General features: G+C 43.7%; 1 protein-coding gene across 1 annotated transcript in view; it reads right to left on the minus strand.

Annotated features, from left to right (window-relative positions):
* The window catches only part of EXTL3 (exostosin like glycosyltransferase 3), a 103,775-nt gene extending 99,475 nt beyond the window's left edge, over window positions 1–4,300 (minus strand). The window contains exon 1 of the mRNA XM_027773721.1: window positions 4,195–4,300. The gene's annotated coding sequence lies outside the window, so the exon portion shown is untranslated. The remainder of the gene's footprint in view (window positions 1–4,194) is intronic.
* Between the last annotated feature and the right edge of the window lie 10,426 nt (window positions 4,301–14,726).

The raw sequence follows: 14,726 nt of genomic DNA on the forward strand, positions 1-14,726 counted from the left end.
CTCCATTCTTCTTCCGGGATTTTAGGTATGCACTCATACATGCCCAGAGTATTTTTCAAGCCCCTGAGTCCATGATTCAAACCATGTACCAGTAGCTGGCCATGTGGGATCCAGCTGCCTTAACTACCATGCCACTGGCTGGCCCAGGGATATTTCTCAAAACGAGGAAAATATCTGCCTTCGTGGACTCTACAGTGTGCTGAGAGATGTGGATGATTTAACAAGCAACTGTGATAAAATGTAATAAATGCCAAGATGTAAGAATGGAATGTTTTAATCAGGAGAGCTGCGCATACTACAGGAGGGAAGGTTAAGTTACATCTACCTTGGCATTCAAAGGCTATCAGAAATATGCAGGAAAGGGCCCACGAAGGAAATGGTCCAAGGAGCATTATGTGAAAAAAGCTAAGGGGGGGTGTTGTGAGGTGAGGGGTGGGGGCAAATCTGTCATCTGTGGCTGGACTGCAGAGAACGAAGGCTGAAGAGAAAAGACAGGAGCCAGAGAAGTGAGCAGGGGCCACAGCACCCAGGGCCTCACAGAACATCACAGGGGGATTGCCTTTCATTTCCTGCTAGTGAGGGCTTTGGATATGGAAGTGACAGGCTCAGACGAGCAATTCCAAAGAGTGACGTGAAGAGTACACTGCAGGGAAGGAAGACCAGAGGCAAAAACCGCTGGGAGGCACTTGCAGGAATCTGGACAAAAGACGATGGCCTGAATTAGAATCTTGGCAGCAGAAATTGAGAGAGTTTTACAAGCTGAGACTGGACTTAATACTTAGGTAGATGGAAGGAAAGAGGAGTCAAAAATGATTCCTTGAGGACCAGCAGTTAACGTAATGGTTATGTCACTGGACTCCCACGTAGTCGACCGCGACTCGAGTCCCAGACCCAGTGGCTTAAACTCACACTTGGCACATGTGCGTGCGTGCCCAAGATCCTGAGAGGAGAGTAGAGGAGAAGGGATTGCAGCGTGGCCATCCCCCCTGAGGGGTGATTTCTCGCTTTCTGTCTCTCTGTCTCTCTCTGTCTGTCTGGTGAGTGCATGTACCCTGTAGCAAAAACCTCTCCCTGCCCCTCCAAAAAAGATTCCTTGATTTTCATCCTAAGAAACTGGGTAGAAGGCCAGGTGAAGGCACAGTGGTGGCGCAGCTAGAACCACATGGGAGGAGATCTGAGTTTGTGCCCCATGACCTCCCTTCCATAACCTCATGCCAGGTGCACACACACATGTCATGGTCCAGGCTGGCTGAGTGGGTTGGACTGCAACATGTGGTCCCCACTGGAGGTATCTGTCTCTCCATCTCTGCCTCTTCTCTCACCCATGGAAGAAATAGGCAAACTTTAAAAGGAAGAAGAAAATGAAAGGAGAAATTGAGAGAAACTTTTCCTTGAACTTGCTTGTATATACCTGGCACCACTAGCAGACATCATCCCATCACTTAGAAAGAGGCTGCCTCAGAACGGAAGGAATGCAGAGGAAACTAAAGCCAAGACAGAGAGAGAAGTTGGTGGTGATGACCTTATTTGATGCCTCTGGGCCAGCTATCCCAAATGTACTTCTGAATTTTTGGTACACAAATCAATATATTTCCTGTGTTGGAGTTGTTGTTGGTAGTGGTGGTTTGGTTGGCTGGTGGTTTAATCCAGACTAAGTTTGGATTCTGTCACTTGGAACCAAAAGAATTCCAGGAAGTTGAGTCCAAAGGAAGCAGGGAGTCCAGAACAGAACTACCACTGAAGAAGAGACACAGAGAGATGAGCCCAAGAAGGAGTCAATGCACACATTTACAGGTTGACCCTAATTCAAGGGATGGTCACCTCTCTAGTTGGAACGGGACTGAAAGAGAGAAGGATGCATGCAGAATTAATTAGTGTGGCGCATGGCAGGAGGAACTATCTGATGGTCTCCACATTCTCCATTAAGTAGAGGAAGGTATTTTGCTGAGAGTGAAGTGTGTCTGTGATGGTGGAAGGTTTAAGGAGAATGGAGACAGTTTGAAAATCTGCTGTAGAGAACAGGAGAGAGAAAAAAGCTGACTAGCAAAATAAAGAAGAGCTAAATGGATATCAAACTGATACCAGAAACCATTCCAGTTTTATCAAAATCTGGTGAGTGAAAGAAAGGATGGAATCTGAAAGTAAATGTTTTATTATAATGAGACAATTGATTATAAAAGGTCTTTTTCATACATAAGGAATATTACTGGGACAAGCTGGTAGAATGGTAGTTAAGGTGGTTGGATCCCACGTGGCCAACTGTATAGTTTTGAGTCCTAGAGGCGGTGCCTTGAGAAGCTCTCTCCTCTCTCTCTACTTTCTCCCCCTGCCCCTCTCTGTCCAAGGAGTATACATGCCCTATAGAAAATTTTTTTAAATTACTGGAATATTTTCCATTAACAATCTAAGAGAAGAACTTTTAAGTTTGCTGACAGAACACCAGTTTTACAAACTAAACTGCCAAGTTTATGAGATATGCCACTCAAGGATCTCACAAAACGGTGTGACACGGCCCAAAGTGACTTATACACAGCAGACTAGAGTAATAATGAATCTAGGTTTAAAAAAAAAAAAAGGAAAGAAACCAAAAAAACTCATAAACTAAAATTAATAAAATGAAAGTGTTGAGATCTCAGTGAGTAAACTATCCTTAATAAAATGAAAGTGTTGAGATCTCAGTGATCACCCAAAATTACTGGCAACAATTTTCTTTAAAAAAATTAAAAAAGATTTCTTTATTCAATTTTTTAATCATTTTTTTTATTTGCCTAGAGAGAGACAGGGCAAGCCACCAGGTCCAGGACTCAAATTGTGGTCAGCCAGGTAGAAGTCCAGTGCCTTAACCACCAGGCCACCTACCAGCCCTGATAACAATTTTGTTAAGAGTACATATAACCCTTGAAGAGAGAAAATACCAAAGGATCCTAGATAAGCTCATTTCAGTCTCAAGACTCAAGGTTCAGTTGATACTGATAAGAGCTCATCACAGGAGACATCCGTACTCGAAAGAATCTCAGCTACTGGCCATTTGCATTTTCCATGTTCTATCCTTGTATTTTAATCATCAAAGAAGTTTTTGGACCAGATCGTCTTAGCCTATCCTGAAATGCCTTCTCTGACTTCCAGGGTAGTCTTGTGATGACTAGTTTCAGAGAGGTATAATACAAATAGTCTGTTTGAATAGTGTTGCTGTATTTTATCTTTCATAGTTGAGGGTATTTCCTACTGAATTATTCAATATTGTACATAAAGGAAAAACAAACAAAAAAACAGGTAGGAACTTTGCCACCCAGGGCCTTCCTTGTCTGAGTTTTAATTTTTCTGCTCCATTTCTTACCTATAATTTCCAGGTTTTTAAGCTAAACATTTTTTCTCATGGCCCTTTGGGGTACTTTGATCTTCCTTTTCAGCCTTTGCACATTCTGGTTACCAGGACCCATGAGCAATGTGAGGGGCTTAGATTACGTATTCCCTCACCATAAAGAATTGCTAGGTAAGGCCAGCAGGTAGCATAATGGTTATGCCATACCCCAGATTCTCACATGGCTGACAGCAGTTCAAGTTCCAGACCTGGCAGCTTGAAACTCACACCAGGTGTAAATATATGCATGCCCCAAATCCTGAGAGGAGTGGAGGAAAAGGGATTTCAGCATGGTCGTTTCCCCCAGAGAGTGATTTCTCACTTTCCCTTGCTTTCTGTCTCTCTCTGGTAAGAACATGCACCCTATGGCAAAAAATAAATAAATAAATAAATCACTAGGCAACTGGACAGTGACCATGCAGAGTGGCTGGTGATGTGACAAGAAGCAGGGTGGAACAGAAAGGCAGATTTGATCACCTCTTTCAGGAAGTGCAGACAGACACAGGAGGGCCTCCTTTAGAAGGTGACGCTCCAGCATGAGGTGTACACCAGGCTTGTTGTGGTGCTGTAAACTGCAGAACATAGCAGAGCACAGGGTATAGAGAGAGGCCAGGAGATGAGCCTAGACCAGTGAAAAGGGGTCAAACCACACACCATGTGGCTTAAGAATAGTTGAGAAAGTTGGCCTCCATCCTAGCCCAGGTATGAATCAATCATCTTTTCCCTTGGTTTAATGTAGATGAGAATATTTGCTAAAACGCAAAGGAAAAAGCAAACAAATACAAAGCAAAAAAAAAAAAAAATGATCATAAAAACAAGAACAAAGAGCTCACAGATCCCAGGTTGGTTAGTCTGCTTCATGAAGTTCTGGCCCCAGAGTGTCCTTGCAGGTAGAATTTGCAGATGGTTCAGCCAAGTCTTCCTCTCAACTCTGTCCATGTTGATGTTGGAAGAATCTAACACAGTCTTTGTCCACGAGTCCAAACAGGAAGAGAGAGGAGATTTTTTTAAACTTTCATTATTTGCAATAGAGTGCACACACACGTGCAGGAAAGAGAGCGCACAAAAGACAGGGACCAACAAGCATTTTCCACAGGGTCTGGTCACACCACAATCCCCTTCCTCTAATTTTCCAGCCCAGATCTTGGGCATTTAAATGTGTTACTGGCAACGATTTTCCTAAGAGCAGATATAACCTTTGGAGAGAGCAAATATCAAGAAGATTCTAGATAAGGTCATTCCAGTGTCGAGACTTAAAGATTCCGTTGATAGTGATAAGAGCTCATCACATGAGACATCTTACTTGAAAGGCCTCATCTGCTGGGGATGTTTCAGGCTTACGTGACCAGAGATTCAAACCACAGTCACCACGTGGGATCTGGCCTCTGCTTGCGGGAGGATTGCAATGTAGTGAGGCCCGGGAGAAGGTACTTCATCCCTCCTCCTCTCCCTCATGAAAGAAATAAATGAAATAATGCAAGTAAAGCATTAAGTACAAGACCTGATTTGAGGTAAGCCTCAATCATTGTTAGCTCTTATTATTATTATTGTATTATGGTATATATTCCTTATCTTTAATTAGTAAAACAAGTACTACAAGGTAGATATTAGTATCCCATTGAGGATCAGAAAAATTAAGTAATTTGTGAAGTCAGATAGCTAGTAGGTAGTAGAGCTAGGATTTGAACTAGATCTGTCCGACTTCACAGTCTATGCCCTTTGCACTATGCTACACTACCTCTTGTTCAGTTTAGCAGAAGTATATTATTGGCAGGTTGTTAAACCCTGGGCTACTCATCAGGCAGGCTGCACAATCCCCTTCCTCTAATCCTCTAGCCCAGATCTTGGGCATTTACATGAATTACTGCAACAATTCTCTTAAGAGCAGTTATAACCTTTGGAGAGAACAAATACCAAGAAGATACTAGATAAGGTCATTCCAGGGAATGGAATGAAGTGGAATGAAAATTCCATAATTTTATCTTCTGATAAAATTCCCACAGGACTTGCTCTTCTGATATTCTAAACTTTAAATGCGTGTTAGACTACTTTGCTCTTCCTTCATGGCAAGGGATCCTATACCCCATGATTACAGGAAAATGACTGAGCTCAGGAAAATGGGACCTTTTTCAGCTCAGGTTTCCAAATTCTGCCCACTGTTCTGGGTTCTTCTAATGACTCATCCTCAGGTAACTTCCTGAAAGTGACTCTCCCCAAATCCTAGCACTACAGTACTCTAATGGAAAACTACTTTACATGCTCGCTGATAACGCCACATAGTCTCCACCAAAGGTAAGAAAAGCATCCTGGCATTAAAGCCATTCATCTGTATAATATTTTCAGAGTTGTCCATAAAATGTTATATTATTGGACCAGCCTTGTGGCTTCATGATTAAGGGAGCTAGATCCCACATGGCCAACCATGATCTCAGCCCTGACCCTGGTGGCTTCAAAACCAAACCAGATGTGTTTTCTCCATCCCAACAGGAATGATTTGAAAAGTTTAGTACTGCCTCTCCTGAGAGGCCTCCTTTGTGTATCCACTATTCCATGTTCATTTCCACAGAGCTTTAACTCCTCACTCCACTGTCTGCCCACATGTCTGTCTTCCTCTCCTCGAACAGGTACAAACCTTTCGGTGGGGCCAGCAGTTGGCCTGGTGGTTAAAGCTGGTGAGCTCCCACAAGGCTGACCATGGTTCAAGTCCCAGATCTGGCAACTTACTTTCTCACTTTCCTTCTCTGTCTCTCTCTAGTCAACTTCAATGAAATAAAACAATGACAATGAATAAAATTAATCCTTGAATTAAAAAGAACTTTCAATACCAAGACATTTTACTATTCTTTGCTCTTCTGATCCTAATACTGCTGACACTGAGTCGACACTTAGTGGACACCAAATGAATGGATTAAGGGATTTCTAATTCTCACTACAACTCTGTAAAGTTGTATTCTTTGCATTTTACAGATTAGGAAACATAACACTCTGGTAAGCTGGGCAACTTTTCCAAGGTCCCAGAGTTTGAGAAGGGGTTTCAAAACTGGAGCTTGTTTTACTAAACTACCCAGTGTTTTGTTTGTTTGTTTGTTTGTTTAATTTGCTATAGGGTGTATAAGATTGTCAGAGTGGTAAGGAAATAGAAAGTGAGAAAGCACCCCCTGGGAGGAATGATTGCAATCCCTTCTCCTCCATTCACCTCTTGGAATTTTGGGCACTTACACACACGTGCCTGGTGTGTTTTTTAAAGCCACCAGGTCCAAGACTCAAATCATGCAGCCAACCATATGGGATCCAGTTACCTTAAATACACACCACCAAGGTCACCAAGTGTCCACTTTTTTAAAAAAAGAATTATTTTATCTAACTTTATTTATTATTATTATTATTATTATTATTATTATTATTACTGTTTTCTAGTTTGACCAGCGAGAGACAGAAAGAGAAAGAGAAAGAGAAAGAGAAAGAGAAAGAGGGAAAGTGAAAAAGCAAGCTACCAGGTCTAGGACTTGAACCTGGGTCAACACCTTCAACCACATCACCTGTTGGCCCCCAAATGTCCATTTTTTAAGATATGTTTTATCTTGTCTTCAACATCTCAGGTATTCTTGAGACAGGAAGGTCCAAATATTGGATTTAAAAAATACTATAAATTGGGGGATGGCAGGTGGCATGGTGGTTAAGGCCACTGGACTCCCACATGGCCAACCGTAGTTCAAGTCCCAGACCTGGTGGCTTGCTTTTTCACTTTCTCTCTCTCTCCTCACTCTCGCTCTGTCCATCTCAGATCCAATTAAAATAAATAAATAAAATTAAACAATTATTTTTAAAAAAATAATAATAAATTAAGAGGCACTATCTACACTTACACATAGTTGTGAAGAGTCAACCTGACATTATTGTTAAAAGACTGGGATGTTATCCCATGATAATCAGGGTTTTTCCAGACTGCACTCTCTTTCATATCTTTTCCCCTTTCTTTGTACCTCTGTTCATATCTTCCTTTTTTTTTTTTTCTTTAAATTTGCTGTAAGTTGTGTGTACTTACGGAAGAGAAACAGAGAGAGAGAGAAAGAAGGAAAGTGAGAAATACCTTTCAAGTGGCACAGTCACTCTGCAATCCTTTCTCCTCCATTTCTCTCTCCTGTCAGGATTTGGGGCACATATGCACATGCACCTGGCATTTCTCAGGCTGCTGGGTTCAGGACTCAACCCCTGCAGTTGGCCATGGGTGCTCCAGCCACCTTAACCACCATGCCACAGGCTAACCCCATCTACTGATCTCTAAGTATGACTCTTTTTTTTTTTTTCTGTCTTTAGTAGTTTCTGCTGTATGTATCACTGGGACCCTCCTTAAGACCTCAAGGAACAGTGCCCACACCTGGTCTGGACCAGGGTGAATTACACAAGCAGGACTCCAGGTCTTCCACATCTGCGAGCCCCTCGCTGCATGTGCTGATTATACAGTCCTGCACTCTGGTGAGCATTCTCGTAATCCCAGCTCTTTCGGCATTTGGCAGCCCCCAGTTCCAACTCTACCTGTTCTCCTATTGAACTGAGTTAATAAAGATTTATATCACATAAGGTTAAGTTCAAGCACAACTGAAAGAGCACCTAGAATAGAGCTGGCAGACAGATGTCACTAGACAGAAGAGCTGGACACTGGAGAGGATACTTGTCATACCACAGACTCCCAAAGATCTGATAATGAATGAATAAACTAACTCTAACTTATTACTGCTTTTCTATCTCCATTCCTAGACAGAGGCAGGAACCAAACACCAAAATGTATGCATCCAAATCTCTGGCAATTGTGTTTTGTTGTTTGTTTTTTAGGTTTTTGCTACAGGGTGTATGTGCTTGCCAGAGAAAGACAGTGAGAGGGAAAGTGAGAAATCATGCCCCACGGGGAATGGCCACACCACAATCCCTGCTCCTCCATTCTCTTCCTGGGATTTGGAGCATGCACACACACATACACCCAGCATGATCTTCAAGCTGCTGGGTCCAGGACTGAAACTGTAGTCAGCCATGTGGGAGTCCAGTGCCTTAACCACCACACCACCTGCTGCCCCCCAAATCTCTGGTAATTGTAATGTTATGAATTTGCTAGAGCAAGGCTGAGCAAACTCAGCTTACTTCATGTCTGAAAAGGAGGCCTGTCACCCTGTCTGACAGCCCGCAGAGGTTCCTTTCTGGTACCAGGCACCAGCTGTCTGGCAGGGAGGTCAGGTGTGGCTTTCACATTCTCCCTTTGCCTGAACTTGCTCAATGACCCTGGGCAAGCTGATAACTCTACGCCTCACTGTTTACATCTGTAAAAAGAAGGGTTAAGCTACTAGATTGTGGGAAAAGTCATGACGTGTTTTTGCAAAGAAGAAATATGTCCTGACTTTTCCAACAACCCAATAAATGGTATCTCTCCAGCTTTACATTATACTTTGGTGATCTGTCATCTAGAAATCCAGCCAGCATTCTTCTTTTGGGCTGGGTTCTCTGAGGCATCTGTTTTAATTATTTTTTAAAGAGGTTTTTGCCCTAGGGCGTGTACACTCACCTGAAAAGAGACAGAGACAGTGAGAGGGAAAGTAAGAAATCCCCCCCCCAGGGGGGATGGCCATACCACAGTCCCTTCTCTTCCACTCTCCTCTCAGGATTTTGGGCACACATGCACATGCACCCAGCATAAGTTTTAAGCCACCTGGTTTGGGATTCAAACCATGGTGGGCCATGTGTTGAGTCCAGTGATGTAACCACTATGCCATCTGCTGGTACCGTGCTTTAATATTTTAAGATTGTATTTCCAGGGCTGGCAGTTGGCATGGTGGTTAAAGGGAGACTCTTACATGGCCAACTACAGTTCAAATCCCAGACCTGGTGGTTTGCTTTTTCACTTCCCCTCTCTGTCTCTCTCTGATCAAACTGGGAAATGATAATGATATTAATAAAGTTAAATAATTCTTTTAAAAAATTGTATTTTCTAATTTTTCTTATTACAAATTTGTCACAAGCTCCTGGACTTTAATAATCTGGCCATAGTGTGGTGGGGCTTTTTGTATGTGTGGTAAGATATATATAACATAAAACTAACCATTGTAACCATTTTTAAAACTTATTCATGTATTTTGAGAGAGAGAGAGAGAAGGACCCTCAACAGGGTCTAACGTTGTGATCCCCCCATAGCCTTTTTAGCCAGCCAACACCAAGGGCATGTGTGCACACGCCCAGAGCATAAATCTACACAGAAACCAAACCCTGACGGCCCATATGGTTTCCACCCTTGCAGAGAGCATTATGCTATAGCTATACCACCGTGATGGGCCCCTACTTATTTGTTAAGTGTACAGTTCATACCTTCCCACTGCTGTGCAACTATCACCATCCATCCCCAGAAGAATCCCATGTTCCCAAGCTGCAACTCTGCATTCATTTAACAAAACTCATTTCTCCTTTTCCCCAACCCCTTGCAACCACCATTCCACCTCCTGTCTCTCTGAATGTGACTACTTAAGGACCTCATCTAAGTGCAATCATACAGAATTGTCCTTTTGTAGTGGGCTTATTTAATTTAGCATGTGTCAGAACTTCCTCCCTCTTGAAGGCTGAATAATATTCCACTGTATAGGGCTGGCAGGTGGTGTGGTGGTTAAAGGTGCTGGACTCCCACATGGCTGACCACAGTTTGAGTCCTGGACCTGGAGGCTTGCTTTCTCACTTTCCTTCTCTCTCTCACTCTGTCCTTCTCTGGTCAAATTAAAATCAATGAATTTTATTTTTTAAATTCCACTCTACGCAGAGGCCACATTTGCTAATCCATTCAGCCAATCATGGATGCTGGGATTGCTTCCCCCATTTGGCTGTTTGGCTATTGTGTCAAATGTTGCTGTGGACATGGGTGTACAGATATATATCTGTTCAAGTTCGTGTTCAATTATTTGGGGTTTAAACCCAGAACTAGGATTGCTGATCACATTTTCTGAGACCCCTTCATACTTCTTTGTTCCAGGGGACTTTGAACAAAATGCAGACAGAACTCTTAAGTGTCTTAATGTCCCACTGACTCCAGATAGGTGTCTCCAAGGGTACAGACCTGCCTGGAAGGGCCATCTTGCCTTAATTTTTAGAGGAACAGGACCATCTGCTGTTCAGAATGAGGCTTGCATTCGATACCAGACCTAGGACTCTGCTTCTCACCAGGACCTCGGTATCAACTTCTGTAAAGTGGGCTAATCTAACCATATTTCATTTGTAGTGTTTTTATAAGAATCAGGGACAATGTAGACAAAGACCCTAGGTAAGCACTTACACAACAAAGCTATTAATTTTACCCTACCAAATGCATAGGAAAATTAAAACAAAATAGTATACGAGAACATGGAAAATGGTATTCTGCAAATGTGACACCCTCAACGATTCTTTCCTAATCACAACTACAGCCTCCTAACAGTTCTTACTGCCTTCTGCCCTTTTATGTCTTTCCTTTATTCAGGCTTCCAAGTGAGTTGGTTGAAGCAGATCAGCACCTGTCATTCTCCTGCTGAAATGTCCAATGCCTCCCCTCACCTTTACAAGGCCTTCCATGATCTGGATCCTACTGCTCTCTTCCTTATTCCTTGTCTTTCCAGGCCTCATATTCTGCTACTTTGGCTCCAGAATTTGATTAATGCTTGCCCCCTCCAGCTCGAACTCTCCTCCTACTTCTAGCTCAGAGTTAGTCATGATTGTCTTGGCTTGTTTTAATTGCGAAAGGGCACATATGTTCACCAGAGACTTACTGGGGGGAGGGAGTAGAGAGAAGGAGAAAGCACCACCAATGAGAAGTGGTCTTTCCTTCTCCTACATTTCTCTATCCTATCAGGATTTGGGACACACATGTACCTAATGTGTTTTTCCAGCCACTAGGGCCAGGAGTCAAACTGCAGTCAGCCATGTGGGGTCTTGCTCCCTTAACCAGTAGGCTGTGGGGCCAGCCTACTTAATTAAATTTTAATACTAATTTTGGCACTGACTTTTCCAGAATTATTTTCCTTACCCCATTAGACTGGAATAGGAACCCATGCCACCGTAAGTAGATATCTATCACCATGCCAAACGCACACTCTATTGTAACTATCTCCAGGTTGATTTTCCCAACTAAATCAGCATCTTAAAATCAAAGGTTAAATTATTCATTTATATACTTCCAATCCTAGCACAATGCTAGGATGTTTATTGGACAAAAATATGAATAGAGTGATGTTTTTACTACTGGAAAGCTGGGATAGTTTCCATACACGATTAACTCTTTCCTTCAGAATCACCTCTTCTGTAACCTCTTATGTGACTAGGATTGAAGAATTATTTCTAAATAATGAAAAAAGATGGCACCACTAAGATGAAAGCCAGAAAGGAAATGTTTTGAGCTATTTTCTCTATTACGTTCTCCCTTTCAAATAAGCGATGTGTACTTTTTGGTTTGTTTTTAATGAGAGGGAGGAGGAGGATGGAGAGAGACAAGCATTTTTTTTTTTTTGGAGAGGTTTTCGCTATAGGGCGCGTGCGCTCGCCAGACAGACAGAGACATAGAGACAGAAAGCGAGAAATCACCCCCCAGGGGGGATGGTCACGCCGCAATCCCTTCTCCTCCATTCTCCTCTCGGGATCTTGGGCACGCACGCACACGTGCCCGGCATGGGATTTAAGCCACCGGGTCCGAGACGCGAACCGTGGTCGACTACGTGGGAATCCAGCGACATAGCCATTACGCTAACTGCTGGTTCCCGAGACAAGCATTTTTGACAGGGTCCCACTGTGATCCTCTGCCCCAGCCTCCCAGTCAGCCAGGACGACAGGCATGCACTCACCAGAAAGAGAGAACCCCCAAACAGGTGTGGCCACACCACAACCCCTTCTCTATTTCTTCATCCTGTCAGGATTTGGGGTATGTATACACAAGTACCTGGTACATTTTCAAGTCTCTGGGGCCAGGATTCTGGCTACAGTTGGCCATGTTGGATCCGACTCCTTTAACCACTAGGCTATGGGGCTGGCCCTTGAGTATATTTTTAAATGGCATGTTTGGAAAGGTGCAGGTAACAGTAAAAGGAGAGCAATTTGGGTAATAGATTGGAAATAAAAATTCAGAAAATCTATTATACACTAAGTATACATAAATGAATATTAATATTAGATGTAGAAAATAAAACAATGAGCAATTCATAATTTCATATTTTGAAAGAAAACTGACAGAGGCAGTTTTAAAGACCACTAAGAATTTGTGCTTAACAAACAGAATCAGAACAACTCTTAGATTTACCTCCTTTCCTTGGGGGTAGCTAAGTTGATAACAGTTTGAAAACATTCTCTGATTATCTCAAGTCAACAAGTATGTTTAGCAAAAAAAAAGGAATCTGTTCATTCATAGCATTTTAGATTTGGCAGTAACAACAAAGCTAATTTTGGTAGGTAACCTCGTGGCAGAAATGTTTTAGAATCAAACTTGTTTGATATCGCATCTACTGCCTGTGACAATCGATTGATTTGTTCATTACAATTATGCTCACCTCCTAAAGAACATTTTCCTAGTTGTAATCCTTGTTATTAAGCAATAACAGAAACTGCTTAGAGTTCACAAGTAAAATCAATCAACTGGTATTTATGGAAACAGACATAACAGAGGTGAGGGTCTTAAAAATATGATTTGTGGGGGACCAGTAGTTAGCATAATGGCTATGTTCCTGGACTCCCATGTAGTCAAGCATGGTTCGAGTCCCGGACCCAGTGGCTTAACCTCACGCCGGGCATGTGTGCGTGCGTGCCCAGGATCCTGAGAGAATGGAGGAGAAGGGATTGCAGCATGGCTATCCCCCCGGGGGGACTTTCTCACTTTTTCTCTCTCTGTCTCTATCTTTCCAGCAAGCGCACACGTCCTATAGCAAAAACGTCTCAAAAAAAAAAATAAATAAATATATGATTTGCTTTTCGCTGGAATAGGGATTGATTAGAGGAAGTTTTGGTCTCTTTCTCTAGCTAACACCTGAATATTCCACTGAGCGATTTATAAAGAATAGATTGGGGTCAGCATAGATGGTGTAGCAGTTGCGGGGCTGGACTCACACGCGACCGACTGTGGTTGGAATCCCTGCAGCGGCTTGAGACTTACGCCAGGGACATGGGCAAGCATGCGTGCCCAGAGTGCCAAGATGTGATGGAGGAGAGGGGATTGTGGAGTGGCCATTCCCTCTCTATTTCCATCTCTGTCTCGCCAGCGAGCGCATGTACCCTATAGCAAAAATTCCCCTCCTTCCAAAAAAGTAAGACTAGCAATTTATTTAGCTTAGAACTCTGGAGGGCCAAGGTCAAGGGGCCGCATCTGATCAGGGTCTTCTGGTTGGCAGGGGACTCTCTGCAGAGTCCTCTCCCTCAGCTGTGCTGGGCATAACATGGCCACGGCAAGAGTGAGCATGTGTCTGTGTACCACTGCTCTTCTTAGAAAGCAACCCAGAGTCAACCACGGGCCCCACCCTGATCACCTTATCAAATCTTAATCATTTCCCAAAGGCTCTGCATCTTAAAGCCATACATGGGTTAAGTTTTCACCCTCTCCAAACTGTTAAAACGGCTCACCGTATTTTAACTCATGAATTTGGGGGGGGGGGCTCATTCAAACCATAGCAGAGGACCAGAGTGCCTTGAGGAACCATACAAGACCACAAAGGCAAAGTGACCTTAGAAAGAGAGCCTGGAGCTTCCAGGTTGGTACCTTAATAGAAAGGGAAGCAGCGGGGTAACAGGAAGTGAGATTGTAGGGATGCGGCCAGGCCCTGTGACCCAGAAACAGGCAGAGGACAGACACCCACATGCTTAAGCGTCCTGCCCACCCAGTTCTCCAGGGCTTTCTATCCGCCAAACTTTCTGCAACAACCCAAACTTTCAGATCCTAAGGTCAGCTGCGCTGTGGGGGTTCGGGTGTGGCTGCAGGGCGTGTCCTGGAAAGTCGTCCCGGGACAGGCGTGTTTGGAGATGTTAGGACCTGACGGCACCCACCAGCTTAGGCCACCTTAGGCCACCGGGGACGGCCACCACCTGTAGGGCGGGAGGCAGGCATGGGGCAGATGCCACTGCCTAAACTCCCGAAGGGCAAGGTCGGGCCCCATCCCCGGGGTGAAGTGAACTAGATGCTACAGACGCCTAAGTTCTCGGGAGTTCTCACGCGCTGCGCTCCGGCATCCGCAGACACTCAGCCCACACCACGCAAATTCCCGCACACCTAAAGGCAGAAGGAATGGACCAAGAGCTTGCAAACACCCCCGACCCCCAGCCACAAGCAGCCTGCCGGCAGTGACCAAAGGGCCGGGAGGTAGGGACCAGACAAAGAGTTTTAAAATAG

The sequence above is a fragment of the Tupaia chinensis genome, unplaced genomic scaffold, assembly GCF_000334495.1.
Source record: "Tupaia chinensis unplaced genomic scaffold, TupChi_1.0 Scaffold000366_1, whole genome shotgun sequence".
NCBI classification, from domain to species: Eukaryota; Metazoa; Chordata; class Mammalia; order Scandentia; family Tupaiidae; genus Tupaia; species Tupaia belangeri.